Here is a 14841-nt window from a genome sequence, read left to right as displayed (position 1 = left end):
GATTTTGTTGAAGATTTTTGCATCTATATTCATGAGGGATATTGGTCTGTAGTTTTCCTTTTGAGTGATGTCTTTGCCTGGTTCCATCAGCCTGTTCTTTCAGAATAATATATTTTTTTGTGAAGGGGGTGGGGAAAAATTTTAATGTTGTGATAATGTTCACCTCTTGCTATTTTCTTCTGAGTCTCTTTAACTGAAATTTCCTTTCTTTTTCCTCACAGATTCATCATCTCTTCTTATTCTAAACACTTTGGCTGTGTGATTTTATCTACTTCCCATTCTTCACATACTGTTTGGTATTCTAATGATTCAAACTACAACTTTAGTCTAAATCTCTCTCCTTGGGTCCAATCTAAACATCTAAGTGTCTGCTAATTATCACCATCTGATAGTAATATGTGTATTAAACATAAGAATCATAACAAATAAATGGGAACTAATGATAGATTAGTCTTTGTTCAACACAACAACCTTATAAGATAGGCTCAAATACCATCCTTTTTTTAAATTTGAGTAAACTGAGGCTTGTTGTTGTTGTTATGTGCCATCAAATGGGCCCTGACTCGTACTGACACCTCCTTGGGTTTCTGAGGCAGTATCACTACAAAAGTCGATTGCCCAACCTTCCTTCTGAGGAGTGGCTGGTGGGTTTGAACCACCAGCCTTCTGGTTGGCAGTCAAGTGCCTTAGACACTATGCACCAGAGCACCTAAACTGAGGCTTAGAAATGTTTAATAAATCACTCAAGGTATGCAACTAGAATCTAGATGTATTTGACTCCTAATCTCACACTCCTAATTATTTGCCCCAGTATTTCTAATGAGAAATATACAAGAGTTTCTTCATAAAACTCAAACCAAGAAAGTCCTAAACTGACACATTCCATTTACTCCAGTACATAATTTTCCAAATGTCCGCCAATTTACACGTGTGAAACTGTGTTTTAACTCTTTACATGGTTTATAGATCATTCGTAATAAATCTTAAATACTGTAGCTTCTGCTTTAAGAATACAATGATTTCTCTTTATCTCCCCTATTGAAAACACCATAATCCCTCTCTGGACCCCTGCTGCATCTGCCTAGCTGCTGTCCATGCTGAAGATCAGGCCTTTCCAATCCGTTTTTCAAAATGCTACCTAAGTGATTTTTGGAAGTCAAATCTGATTATGCTTAAAACTTGTCAATGCCATTTCTGTACTCTCCAGCCAAAATGCAAATTCCTTACCAGGGTATGCAAGGTCATTCATGACCTTTCATCTGCTTATTTCTCTGTTTTCTTCAGTACAAGCTACTCAATTCATTCTAATCTCCAAATATTAGACCCCATGTATGGTTCCATGATCAGGCTACACTCTATTTCATTGTAAGAATTTTTTTAAATATTCTTTTCCTGACAATCTTACTCCTCTTTTCCTATTCAATAGGTTAATCCCACCTCACCCTACACAATTCAGTTTAGTTGTCACTTCCTAAAGTAAGTCTTCCTATACTCACCAAGATCTCTCTGTTGTTGTTGTTATTTGCCATTGAGTGGGACCCTATTCATAGCGACCCCACCTTGGGTTGCTGAGGCAGTATCACTATGGATGTAGATTGCCCAACCTTCCTTCTGAGGAGTGCCTGGTGGGTTTGAACTGCCAGCCTTCTGGTTAGCAGTCAAGTGCCTTAGGCACTATGCTACAAGAGCTCCTAAGATCTCCCTAGGTATGCCCAGAACACATGGTTATTGCCCTCATCATAGAATTTATTTCACTGTATCATAATTGTCCATTTTCTTGCATGACTCTGCCACTACACTTTGTGTTCCTTCAATAGTCAGCATTTCAACTTTCTCTTAGCTTAGTTTTCCCCAGAAGCAGGCCCTGAAGGCAGAATTAAGTGCAAAATTATTCAAATAATCTTGAAGATGACTTCAGAAAACACCAGTAGTGAGATAAGGGAGTGAGAAGGTGGAGGAAATATAGTCAATGAAGATTTCCTCATCAAGCACATTTACCAAAGTAGTGAGTCTTAATATGCTGAGGCACTCTGGGAACCAGTATAAAATATATGTCTTAGTTACTCTATCCTACTCTAGAGTTGGAATCCCCGGGTGGTGCAAGCAGTTAAGGTCCTTGATTGCTAACTGAAAGATTAGAGTTTGAAGGCTGCCCAGAGGCACCTCAGAAGAAAGGCCTGGTGATGTACATTCAAAAAATTCAACCTTTGAAAACCCTATTGAACACGTGCTACTATGACATATAAGGAGTTGTGAGAGTCAGAATCATTGGCAGCTAGAAAAGTTCAAGGTTAGCGTATTTGTATCCATACACCTGCTAGATTGACCGACCTCCTGGTTGTATTGAAAGTTCTGGTTTGAGTGCTAAAAGTCTCACATCTAGGAAACCCTTCAGTGCCAGACAAATCAGAGTGGTTAGTCACCCTAACACTAACTCTCCCTTCAGTTACTGTCTGACAGCAGCTATGGGAAGGGTAGTTAGTGGAGGGGTGTATCAATTCTCTGTCACTTTTAGCCTGCTGTATACATAGCAAAATGGACTCCAGTGATTCTAAAACCTTCAGGTAAAGAAATTCATGAGTTGGCAGTGAAAGGTGTGGTAGTTGTGCACTGGATATGAATAAGACAGGGCATGTCTTATATACTTTGGACATGATATCAGGAGAGACCAGACCGTAGTGAAGAACACCATTCTTGATGTGATGGTTAAAGTCATGCATCAACTTGGCTGGGCCAGGATTCTCAATGGTTTGGCAGTCATAGTGTATTTTGTCAGTTATGTAGTGATGTCGTCATCACCATGATGCGAACTGGTATAATGGAATAACCTCCATGACAAGATATGCTATGAGCAGCCAATCAGTTGAAAGAGAGTTCCTTTAGTAGTATGGACTACATCAAAAATGTATTGATATTCTGGCAAAACTCTCTGGCTTTTTGCTAGATCTGGATTCTACATCTGTTTGGTCATCATTTGACCTCTAATTCTTTGGACTTAAGCCAGAAGCCTGCCATCTTACCTGACAGTCTTGGATTAGTCAGTCTCTCCAATCAGCAGCCTGTGGATCTTGGGTTCATCAGCTCTTGCTGCTACATGAGGAGGAGAAGCCTCAAGCCTGATGTCTGAGCCATTGACTTGGGACTTGCAATCCTCTACAACCACATGAGCTATTTCCTTGAGATAAATCTCTCTCTCTTTATATATATATATATATGCACACACACACATATATAAGCTTCACTAGTTTTGCTTATCTAGAGAACCCAGCCTGAGACAATTGGTAAAGTAGAAAGGTAATGAAAAAGAGGAAGAACCTCAACAAGATGGAATAGCACAGTGGCTGCAATAATGGGCTCAAATATAGCAACAATTGTGAGAATGGTAGAGGATGTTTCCTTCTGTTGTACATATGGTCACTATGAGTTGGAACTCACTCAAAGGCATCGAGCTACAGCAGCAATATCAACAGCATCTACTATAGGCTTGTTCATATGTTTATTCTAGCTATAATGTTTCACGGTGTCTGGTACATAATATATACTCAAAGATATTTATTTTATTAAGTGAACAACTTAGAAAAAGGGAAAAAAAAGACAAAAATTTCTGTGACTTTTTGTTTTTCTATCCTCACCATGGAACATTATTTCTAGCACTTAGTAAGTAAATGAATGAATAACTGAATAAGAACTCAAGTGAATGATGTAGATGATCTTCAAGGTCTTTGTAAGCTGTGAAAGTCTATAATATAATAATAATAATAGTAGTAGTAATAATAATAATAATTTCAACATACACCTTCCACTATGCCTTCTTCAAAGCCATCACTTACTACCTTTGCTTAGGCACTGTGGAAAGCAAGGCATACTACTTAATCATTCTTACCCAGTCCACGTTAGGGAAGAGGAATATTGCAAGTTTCTCTCATTAGTTTCACAGCAGAGTGGCTGTGCCTAATTGGAGAAGGACCACCATGACCCAGTGTTTAATACCTGTCACTTCAGGGACACTTACAATCAAACTGTGGGTTGGTGGAACATGGATAGACTATTGCTTCCTAAGTTCCATTTAATGATGGAAATGTAAAGAGAACTCTGTTCTTTGATGCTATTATTCTGGCATGTTCCATGAGCATTTTCTGTTGTTTTTTTCTTATTCTTTTTTTCCAAAAAGAAAAGGAACTGAAAGTAGGTATGTGGATGTGGGATGGGATGCATCTTCAAATAGCTCCCAGAAATACCATCTGTAACAGGAAGGGCCTGGAGGAAAGGAAGAAGGGAATGTGTTTAAAGAGCAGAAAGTGATTGCACTCAATTCCAGGTTTGTTAGAACATTTTGACATTTAAAAACCTTTTTTTTTGTTTTGTTTAGTGAATCATATATAGCACTGCAGTCTAGTTTACTGGGTGGTGATTTTTAGGTAGAATTTCTTGTTCTTTTTAAAAAAGCTCTTTCTGTATTGACCTCATAAAATACATTTTAAAAAGCCATGTCTTTATCATAGCAATATCCTAATTTAATGACGTGCTCTTTTTCTGATTATGAAATCAAATCGTGAGTACAATCAAAATGTATATAAAACTCATGGGGATTTTTAAAAACGATGAATAATTTCCAGTTTTCCAAACAGCATTATTATTATTAGCTTATTTCATCTGTTTATTTATGTATCTCTCCATCTACATACAACATATATATATATGCATGCCTACCTGTTTACCTATTTATCAAATTTAGGATTTTTCCTTAATTTTCTGACTTAGATTATATGTTAAATGGTATGTTTGAAATTTAGTTTTAGAGAGCCAAGTTTAGGCAGCCAGAGAAGTCATAAGCCATGATTTTCTTTGAATATGAGTGATTCTTTGTAGCTGACTCTCAGGTAGGTGACAAAAGGCTTAACTATTTGCCTTTGGGAGTTGTCCTTTAAAGCATCTGAGATCTAAACTAAGCACAGCCAGAGGCCGGTATAGTTCTGGTTAGAGGATAGATGGCCCACAGGTATGGATACTTTTGAAAGGGAATATAATCATACAGTGGTTTTAGGTCATGTCACAAAAGCAAATTCTCCAAATTGGAGCCCTGGTGGTGCAATAGTTAAACATTCAAATGCTAACTGAACCCACCAGCATTCTGCAGTGGGAAAAGACCTGATTATCTGCTCCCATAGAGTTTACAGCTTAGGAAATCAACATCCATGGAAGCAGCAGTCAAGAAGTGGTATTTCACTGGGCATATCTGCTGCAAAAGACTTTTTTAAAGTGTTAAGGAGCAAAGATGTCATTTTGAAAACTAAGGTGTGCCAGAGTCAAGCCATGATACTTTCAGTCACCTCATATGCATGTGAAAGCTGGAAAATGAATAAGGAAGACCAAAGAAGAGTTGATGTTTTCTAATTGTGGTGTTGGTGAGGAATACTGAAAATACCATGAACTACCAGAAGAATGGGAGCTCTGGTAGCGTAGTGCCAGCTTCTCGGATTATTTGCTCAGCATATAGATTGAATAAGCATGGTGAAAGGACACAACCCTGACACACTCCCTTCTTGATTCTAAACCATGGAGTGTCCCCTTGTTTTGTTCAAATGACAGCCTCCTGGTCTATGTACAGGTTCCTCATGAGTACTATTAAGTTTTCTGGAATTCCAATTTTTCTCAATGTCATCTGAAATTCGTTATGATCCACACAATCAAATGCTTTTGCATTGTCAATAAAACACAAGTAACCATCTTTCTGGTATTCTTTGCCTTGAGCCAAGATCCATCTAACATCAGCAATGATATCCCCTGTTCCACATGCTCTTCTGAATTCAGCTTACACCTCTGGAAGTTCTCTGTCAATATACTGCTGCAACCATTTTTGAATTATCTTCAGTAAGATTTTACTTGCATGCGATATTAATGATATTGTTTGATAATTTTCACAGTCTGTGGGATAACCTTTCTTTGAAATGGGTACATATATGGATCTCTTCCAGGCTGTTGGCCAGGTAACTGTCTTCTAAATATCCTGGCGTAACCAAGTGAGTGCCTACAGTGGGGAATCTTTTTGTTGAAACATCTAAATGGGTATTCTATCAATTCCTGGAGCCTTGTTCTTCGGCAGTTGCTTCAGTGTTGCTGTGACTTCTTCCTTCAGTATCATTGGTTCTTGATCATATGTCACCTCCTGAAATGGATGAAGATCTACCAGTTCTTTTTAGTACGGTGACTCTATTTCTTCCATCTTCTTTTGATGTTTCCTGCATCATTCAGTATTTTGCCCATAGAAACTTTCAATATTGCAACATGAGGCTTAAATTTTTTCCTCAGTTCTTTCAGCTTGAGAAATGCTGAGCATGTACTTCCCTTTTGGTTTTCCAACTCCAAATGTCTGCACATTTCATTATAGAAATTAGCTTTGTCTGCTCAAGCTGCTTTTGAAATCTTCTGTTCAGCTCTTTTATGTCATCAGTTCTTCCATTTGCTTTGGCTACTCTCCACTCAAGGGCAAGCTTCAGAGTCTCTTCTGTCATCCATTTTGGTCTTTTCATTTTTTTCTCATCTTTTTAATGACCTCTTGCTTTCCTCATGGATGATGTTTTCGATGTCGTCCCGTAATTCTTCTGATTTTCAGTCACTGGTGTTCAATGTATCAAATCTATTCTTTAGATGGTCTTTAAATTCAGAAACGATATATTCAAGGTCATATTTTGGCTCTCGCGGACTTGTTTTAATTGTCTTCAACTTCAAGATGAACTTGCATATAGGCAGTTGATGGGTCCACAATCAGTTCCTGACCTGGTTTTGGCTAAAGATATTGAACTTTTCCATCGCCTCTTGCCACAGATGCAGTCAGTCTGATTCCTGTGTATTCCACCTGGTGAAGTCCACATGCGTAGCCACCATTTGTGTTGTTGAAAAAAAGTATTTGCAATGAATCAGTAATTGGTCTTGCAAAATTCTATCATGCAATCTCCAGCATTATTTATGTCACCAAGGCCAAATTTTCCAACTACTGGTGATTCTTCTTTGTTTCCAACTTTTGCATTCCAGTCACCAGTGATAATTAATTCATTTTGATTGCATGTTTGGTCTACTTCAGACTGTAGAATTTGACAAAAATCTTAAATTTCCTCATCTTTTGGTTTGGTGGTCGGTGCATAAATTTGAATAATAATCATATTAACTGGTCTTCCTTGTAGACATATGGATATTATCATATCACTAACAGCATTGTACTTCAGGACAGATCTTCAAAAATCATTTGTGATGATGAATGCCATGCCATTTTTCTTCAAATTTTCATTCCTGGCATAGTAGATCATATGGTTGTCTGATTCAGAATGTCCTAAAACAGTCCATTTCAGCTCACTAATGCCTAGGATATCAATCTTTTTGTGTTCCATTCCACTTTTGACAACTTCCAATTTTCCTATATTCATACTTTATACATTCCATGTTCTGATTAGTAATGGATGTTTGCAGCTGTTTCTCCTCACTTTGAGTCATGTCACCACAGCAAATGGAAGTCTTGAAAGCTGTGCTTTATCCATATTAATAAGGTTGATTCTACTCTGATGATGCAGCCCTTTCCCAGTCTTAAATTGAGAGCCTTCCAACATAAGTGTCTCATCCTCCTGCAGTGTATCAGACAGTGTTTCCTGGCTATTCATATAGTTGCTTAGTAATGTAACAGACAGTGTTTCTCTGCTATTTATAAGGTTTTCCCTGGACTATTCTTGAAAAATAGATGGCCTCCTCCTTCTTCCTAGTCGGTCTCAGTCTGCAAGCCATGCTGAAACCTGTGCACCATGTGCAACCCCGCTGGCATTTGAAATACTGGTGGCACAGCCTCAAGGCTCAAAGCAACAAGTCACCAAAGTACAAAATACTGATAGATAAGTTTGTCTCCCTTACTTGTTCAAAACCTTTCCACCCGCCCTTTACCAGGATCGCTGCCACTTGCTGTGTCCCAGCTTTCTTTTCCTTTCCCCTTCTCCTTTCTTGCTGCCTGGGGGTTGGGGCCTAGGTCCCTCCATTTACCTGGATGCCTCTGCTAATTGCTCGCTCTGTCCTGGATGCCCTGGCTTTCCTTTCCTTTTCTGTCTGCTTTTCCTGCCACTTGGGGATTGGGACCTGGGTCCCTCCCCTTACATGGATCCCTCTGCTGCTGCCTGCTCTGTCCTGGATGCCCTAGCTTTCATTTCCTTTCTCCTCTGCTTTTCCTGCTGCTTGAGGGCCAGGGCCTGGGTCCCCCCCCCCCTTACCTGGATTAATCTGCTGCTTTCTTGCTCTGTCCTGGACACTCTGGCTTTCCTTTCCTTTCCCCTCCACTTTGTTAAGAATAGTTTCTATTAAATATATAAATATAAGTGCTTAAATTATCACAAGTAGTAATATGAAGCCTAAAGAGATTTTCAATAACAAAGGTGAAAATCCTTATATGATTTAAATTCCATTTAGAATTTAGAATTTAGAATTCTATCTAAGAGGCTGGGAACAGAATGAATCTGTGGCAAGGAAAGTATAAATATCTATATTCTTTCCACATTGTGCTATTTATTTTCCCACTCTGTTTTGCCATTACTCTTACTTACACTGTCACTCATTCTGAAGATATAGAGATGACTTATTTCTTATATTTTATATAAAGAGTATAAAATTGTCAAAATAAAATCTGTTAAAAATTTTTAGAGCTCTGGTAGCATAGTGGCTAAGGCACTTGACCGCTAACCAGAAGGCTGGCGGTTCAAACCCACCAGCCACTCCTCGGAAGGAAGATGGGGCAATCCTACTTCCGTAGTGATACTGCCTCGGAAACCCAAGGAGAGGTCGCTATGAGTTGAGTCCGACTCGACGGCACATAACAACAACAACAACAAAAAAAACTTTTTAAAAGGAACCCTCGTAGTTTTTATGCATGAAGGGGAAAAAAAAGATGCACACAAATTAGTTTTGATGAGTAACAATGTTAATCTAGTAAATTATAAATAATTTCTAACTTATCAAGGAGAATGTATTTTTAGACTTGCTCCTATCAGATATAATCTGCCTGAAAAAGGCAAACTTAAGGAAATTTTTCCCACCAAAAATAATTTGCTGTACTAGTTGCCATTGATGTATAATTAATGAATAGCAAACCTCATTAATGGTTTTGAAATTTCATTGTTTTTTTCAGTAAATGATAACTTTGATAATGGACTTACAACAGCATCTGATGGAAGATTATGATTATATATGTATGTGTGTGTATGTATGTATGTGTGTGTGTGTGTGTGTGTATATATATATGTATATATATATATATATATATATATACACATGTATATATTTATACACACACATATATGAGCTATGGTGGTATAGTGCCTAAGGGATTTTACTGCTGATCAGAATGCTGCCAGTTCAAACCCACCAGCCACTCTTCAGAAGGAAGACTGGGCAATCTACTTCCATAAACATACCACCTCGGACACCCAAGAAGGGGTCGCTATGAGTCAGAATTAACTCGACAGCAGTGAGATGGTGATGGATGATAATATATATACATATATATACACACGAGAGCTCTGGTAGCATAGTGCCTAAGGCACTTGACTGCTAACCAGAAGGCTGGTGGTTCAAACCTACCAGCCACTCCTGGGAAGGAAGATGGGGCAATCTACTTCCATAGTGATACTGCCTCGGAAACCCAAGGAGGAGTCTCTATGAGTCTGGTCCAACTCAAAGGCACATAACAACAACAACATATATACACATACACAATCAATAATGAGAATTGAATGTGTATGTATATATAGACACACACTGAGTCAATCCTCATTATTTACAGATTCCTTATTTATGAATTCACCCACTCATTGAAATTTACTTGCACCACCAAAATATTAATAGTACAATGAACCTGTTCAGATTAGCAAAATATGTGAGTCACCAAAGTGCATATCCTAAGCTAAGATGGAACAAGGTAACACCCTGTCTTCCTGCTTCAGTTCTCATAAAGTGAACATGTTTTTCCTTTGTTTTTGTTCCTAATGGTCTATTTAGGCACATTTGAATTCTCTGTGAATTAGAATCTAGTGGACAATAACTAACAAATAACAAAAACACTTAGTGCCAGTTTTTTTCTTTCTTTCTTTCTTTTGCATTTTTATGCTTTTTGTGGTGATTTTGCTATGTAAAATGTTCTCCAAGTTGAATAGCTGATATAGTCTATCCAGTCTCTTTAACATGGTCAGTTTTGATGTGCTATTATAGTGTTCCTAGTCTAGTGATATGCTTTGTCTAGTGTTCCTAAATATAAGACTGTGATGTCCCTTAAGGAGAAAATAAATGTGTTATATAAATTCCATTCAGGCATGGATTATACTGCCAATGGCGATGAATTCAGTGTTAATTAATCAATAGTATATTTAAATAGGAGCTCTGGTGGCATAGTGCCTAAGGAATTTAACTGCTAACCAGAAGGTTGGTGGTTCAAACCCCCCAGCCACTCCTCAGAAGGAAGATTGGGAAATCTACTTCTGTAGTGATACTTCCTTGGAAACCCAAGGAGGGGTTGTGATGAGTCATATCCGACTTGACAGCAGTTAGTTAGTTTTAAGTATAAAACATAAAAAAATAAAGTTAGGTATGTTGTTGTTGTTGTTATGTGCCGTCAAGTCAGACCTGACTCATAGCCACCCCTCCTTGGGTTTCCGAGGCAGTATCACTACAGAAGTAGATTGCCCCATCTTCTTTCCGAGGAGTGGCTGGTGGGTTTGAACCACCAGCCTTCTGGTTAGGTATAGATCAGTTGAAAAAAATGTTGTGATCTGAATTCCCCAGGAAATAACCATGTATAAATCTTTAAGTAACCAAACTACCTCATCTTTCTGACAAGGGAAAGGTAGTGGATTCGTACCACCAAACTTTTGGTTAGCAGCCTAATGCTTTAACCTCTATGCCACTAGAGCTCCTTAACAATAGTTCAGTATTCACTATTTCAGTGTTCATGGTATGGGTAGTCCCTGAGACAGGATGTATTCAAGTTCCAACAAAACTCACATACAAATTTTTTTTTATCTTTTTTGTACATCTTATACTGCATAACAACAATTGTGAGGATGGCACAGTACCTACAGTGTTCGGTTCTGTTGTATGTAGGGTTGATGTGAGTTGGAAGATACTTAACAGTACCTAACAACAAGAACAACATATTATATGGTTTAAAATCAGCAAAGGTGTGCATCAGGGTTGTATCTTTTCACCAGACTTATTCAATCTGTTTGCTGAGACAATAATCTGAAAAGCTGGATTTTATGAAGAAAAACACAACATCAGGATTGGAGTAAGACTCATTAACAATCTGAGATGCACACATAACACAATCTTACTTGATGAAAGCAAAAAAGGTTGATGCACTTACTAATAAAGATCAAAACTACAGTCTTCAATATAGATTACACATCAACATAAAGAAAATGAAAATCCTTATAACAGGACCAAAAAACAACATCCTGATAAATGGAGAGAAGATTGAAGTTGCCAAAGATTTCACTTTACTTGGATCCATAATCCATGTGCATGAAAGCAGTGGTCAAGAAACCAAAAGGTATATTGCATTGGGCAAATCTATTGTAAAAGACCCCTTTAAAACATCAAAAAGAAAAAAAATGTCACTTTGAGGACTGAAGTGTGCCTAACCTAAGTTATTGTATCTTCAATCACCTCATATATGAAAGCTGGTCAGTGAGTAAGGAACACCAAAGAAGAATTTATGCATTTAAATTATGTTTGTTGGCAAAGGATATTGAATATATTATGGACTTCCAGAAAATACAACAGATCTCTGTTTTCGAAACAGTACAGTTAGAATGCTCCTAGAAGTGAGGATGGCAAGACTGCTTCCCATGTACTTTAGACATGTTATCAGGAGGGACCAATCCCTAGAGAAAGATACCAGTTTTGGAAAGTAGAGGGTCAGTGGCAAAAAGGAAGAAACTCAAGGAGATGGATTTACACAGTGGCTGCAAAAATGATCTCAAACATAACAATGATTATGAGGATGGCATAGGACTAGGCACTGTGTTGTTCTGTTCTATATAGGGTCACTATGAATAGAAACTGACTCTATGGCATGTAACAATAAGAACATCAATGTTAGTAATATGAACTACATATACTGTAGCAATGCATAAATTGCTTGTGTTATCATTCTCAAATGTTCATTCACAGATGTTCAATTTTATAATTCACTGTTCAAAAATTAACTGAAAGGATTAACAAGAAGTTTTTTTTCTAAACTTTTTTGTTTGTTTGTTTCTAACTTTTCTAAATCAGGGCTGCAGTTGCTTGAAAGCATGGACCCAAATGCTGATCACTTTCCTAAAGGTGATAGGGGGAATCACAAAGTGGTGAGATGTTACCACAAAATGCATGAGGAAGAAAATGACCATACAGAAACTCCCATCAGTTTTCTGAGTAGCCAGCTTCTTTCCCAGGGATGATCCAGATGATCCATTTCTTCAAGTGGTATTAGTACCTCAACTGACAAAATGTCAATGCCACTCAACTTTTCTTCATCATTGGAGTTAATTTATTATTATTATTATTATTATTATTAGTAGTAGTAGTAGTATTTTAATGTATGTGTGTATATTTTAAAAAATAAAAAAATAGAGAGAGAGAGAGTGAGAAGGAAGCGAGCCAGCATGGCTGGTTTGGAGCAGGTGAGGGAGGCAAGGAAGCAAGTGAACTGGCACAGCAGGTTTGGAGGGGCTGAGGGAAGCCAGGAAGTAAACGAGCCAGCCCAGTGAGTTTGGAGAAGCTGAAGGAGGCCAGGAAGTGAGTGGAGTAGTTTGGAACAACTAAGGGAGAGAACTTGTCTGTCAGTTTGTCTTACTGTGATGGCTTGCATGTTGCTGTAAGGCTCCAGACTATGCCACCAATGTTTCAAATGCTAGAAGGGTAACCCATAGCAGACAGGTTTCAGCAGACCTTCCAGACTCAGAAAGACTCAGAACAAAAAGGTCATCCACTTCTCAAAGTACTGGCCAGTGAAAACCTTATAAATAGCAGTGAAACACTGTCTGATATATTACCAGAAAACTTTATGAATAGCTCTTGAACTTTGAAATAGTGCTGGAAAATGAGCCCCTCAGGTCTGAAGGCACACAAAATACTACTAGGGAAGAGCTGCTCCCTCAGAGTAGAGCCAATATTAATGATGTGGGTAGAATAAAGCTTTCAGGATGTCCATTTGCTGATGTGACACAACTCAAGATGAGATCAGAACATGGAATGTACAAAGTATGAATCTAGAAAAAACTGGAAATTGTCAAAAAATGAAATGGAACACATAAAGATTGTTATCCTAGGCATTAGTGAGCTGAAATGGACTGGTTTTGGTCATTTTGATTCAGATAATCATATGATCTACTATGCTGGGAATGACAAGTTGAATAGGAATGGCATGATATTCATATTCACAAAGATGGTATCAAGATCTATCCTGAAGTACAATACTTTCAGTGATAAGATAATATCCATATGCCTACAAAGACGACCAGTTAATACTACTATTACTCAAATCTGTGCACAAATCACCAAAGCCAAAGATGAGGAAATTGAAGATTTCTATCAACTTTTGAAGTCTGAAATTGACTGACCATGCAATCAAGATGTGTTGATTATCACTGCTGATTGGAATGCAAAAGTTATGAACAAAGAAAAATCACTGGTAGTTGGAAAATATGGCCTTGATAGAAATAACACTGGAGATCAAATGATAGAATTTTGCAAGATGATGACTTATTCATTGTGAATGCCTCTTTTTCCACAACACAAACAGTGGTTATACACCAGATGAAGTAGACAGAAATCAGATTGACTACATCTGTGGCAAGAGGTGATGGAGAAGCTCAACATATTCAGCCAAAACAAGGCCAAGAGTTGATTGTGGAACAGACCATCAACTGCTCATATGCAAGTTCAAGTTGAAGCTAAAGTCAATTAGAAGAAGTACACAAGAGCCCAAATATGACCTTGGTTATATAACTCCTGAATTCAGAGATCATCTAAAGAATAGATTTGATGCATTGAACACCAATGACTGAAAACCAGAGGAATCATGGGATGACAACAAGAACATTATCCATGAAGAAAGGAAAAAGTCATTAAAAAGACAGGAAAGGAAGAAAAGAACAAAATGGATGTTAGAGGAGACTCTGAAACTTACCCTTGGACATAGAGTAGCTAAAGCAAATGGAAGAAATGATAAAATAAAAGAGCTGAACAGAAGATCTCAAAGAGCAGCTTGAGAAGACAAAGTCAATTACTATAATGAAATGTGTAAAGACCTGGGGCTGGAAAACGAAAAGGGAAGGCCACTCTTGGCATTTCTCAAGCTGAAAGAAATGAAGAAAAAAAAATAAAAAATAAGCCTTGAGTTGCAATATTGAAAGATTCTATGGCAATGTATTGAAAGATTCTATGGCAATATATTGAATGATGCAATAAACATCAAAAGCAGATGAAGGAAATACACAGAGTCACTGTACCAAAAGAATTGGTTTATGTCCATCCATATGATCAAGAACTAATGGCATTGAAGGAAGAAATCAAAGATGCCCTGAAAGAATTGGCAAAAAACAAGGCTCCAGGAAATGGCAGAATACCCACTGAGATATTTCAACAAACAGATGCTGCACTGGAGGCACTCACTCAGCTATGGCAACAGATTTGGAAGACAGCTACCTGGCCAACTGACAGGAAGAGATCCATATTTGTACCATTCCAGAGAGAGGTGATCCTTTAGAATGTGGAAATTATCAAACAGTATCATTAATATCACATGCAAGTAAAATCTTACTGAAGATAATT

Source organism: Orycteropus afer, unplaced genomic scaffold (assembly GCF_000298275.1).
Source record: "Orycteropus afer afer isolate SDZICR_OR568_19922 unplaced genomic scaffold, OryAfe1.0 scaffold00279, whole genome shotgun sequence".
NCBI classification, from domain to species: Eukaryota; Metazoa; Chordata; class Mammalia; order Tubulidentata; family Orycteropodidae; genus Orycteropus; species Orycteropus afer.
The sequence above is the reverse complement of the archived record's forward strand: the minus strand, read 5'-3'. Positions refer to the sequence as shown.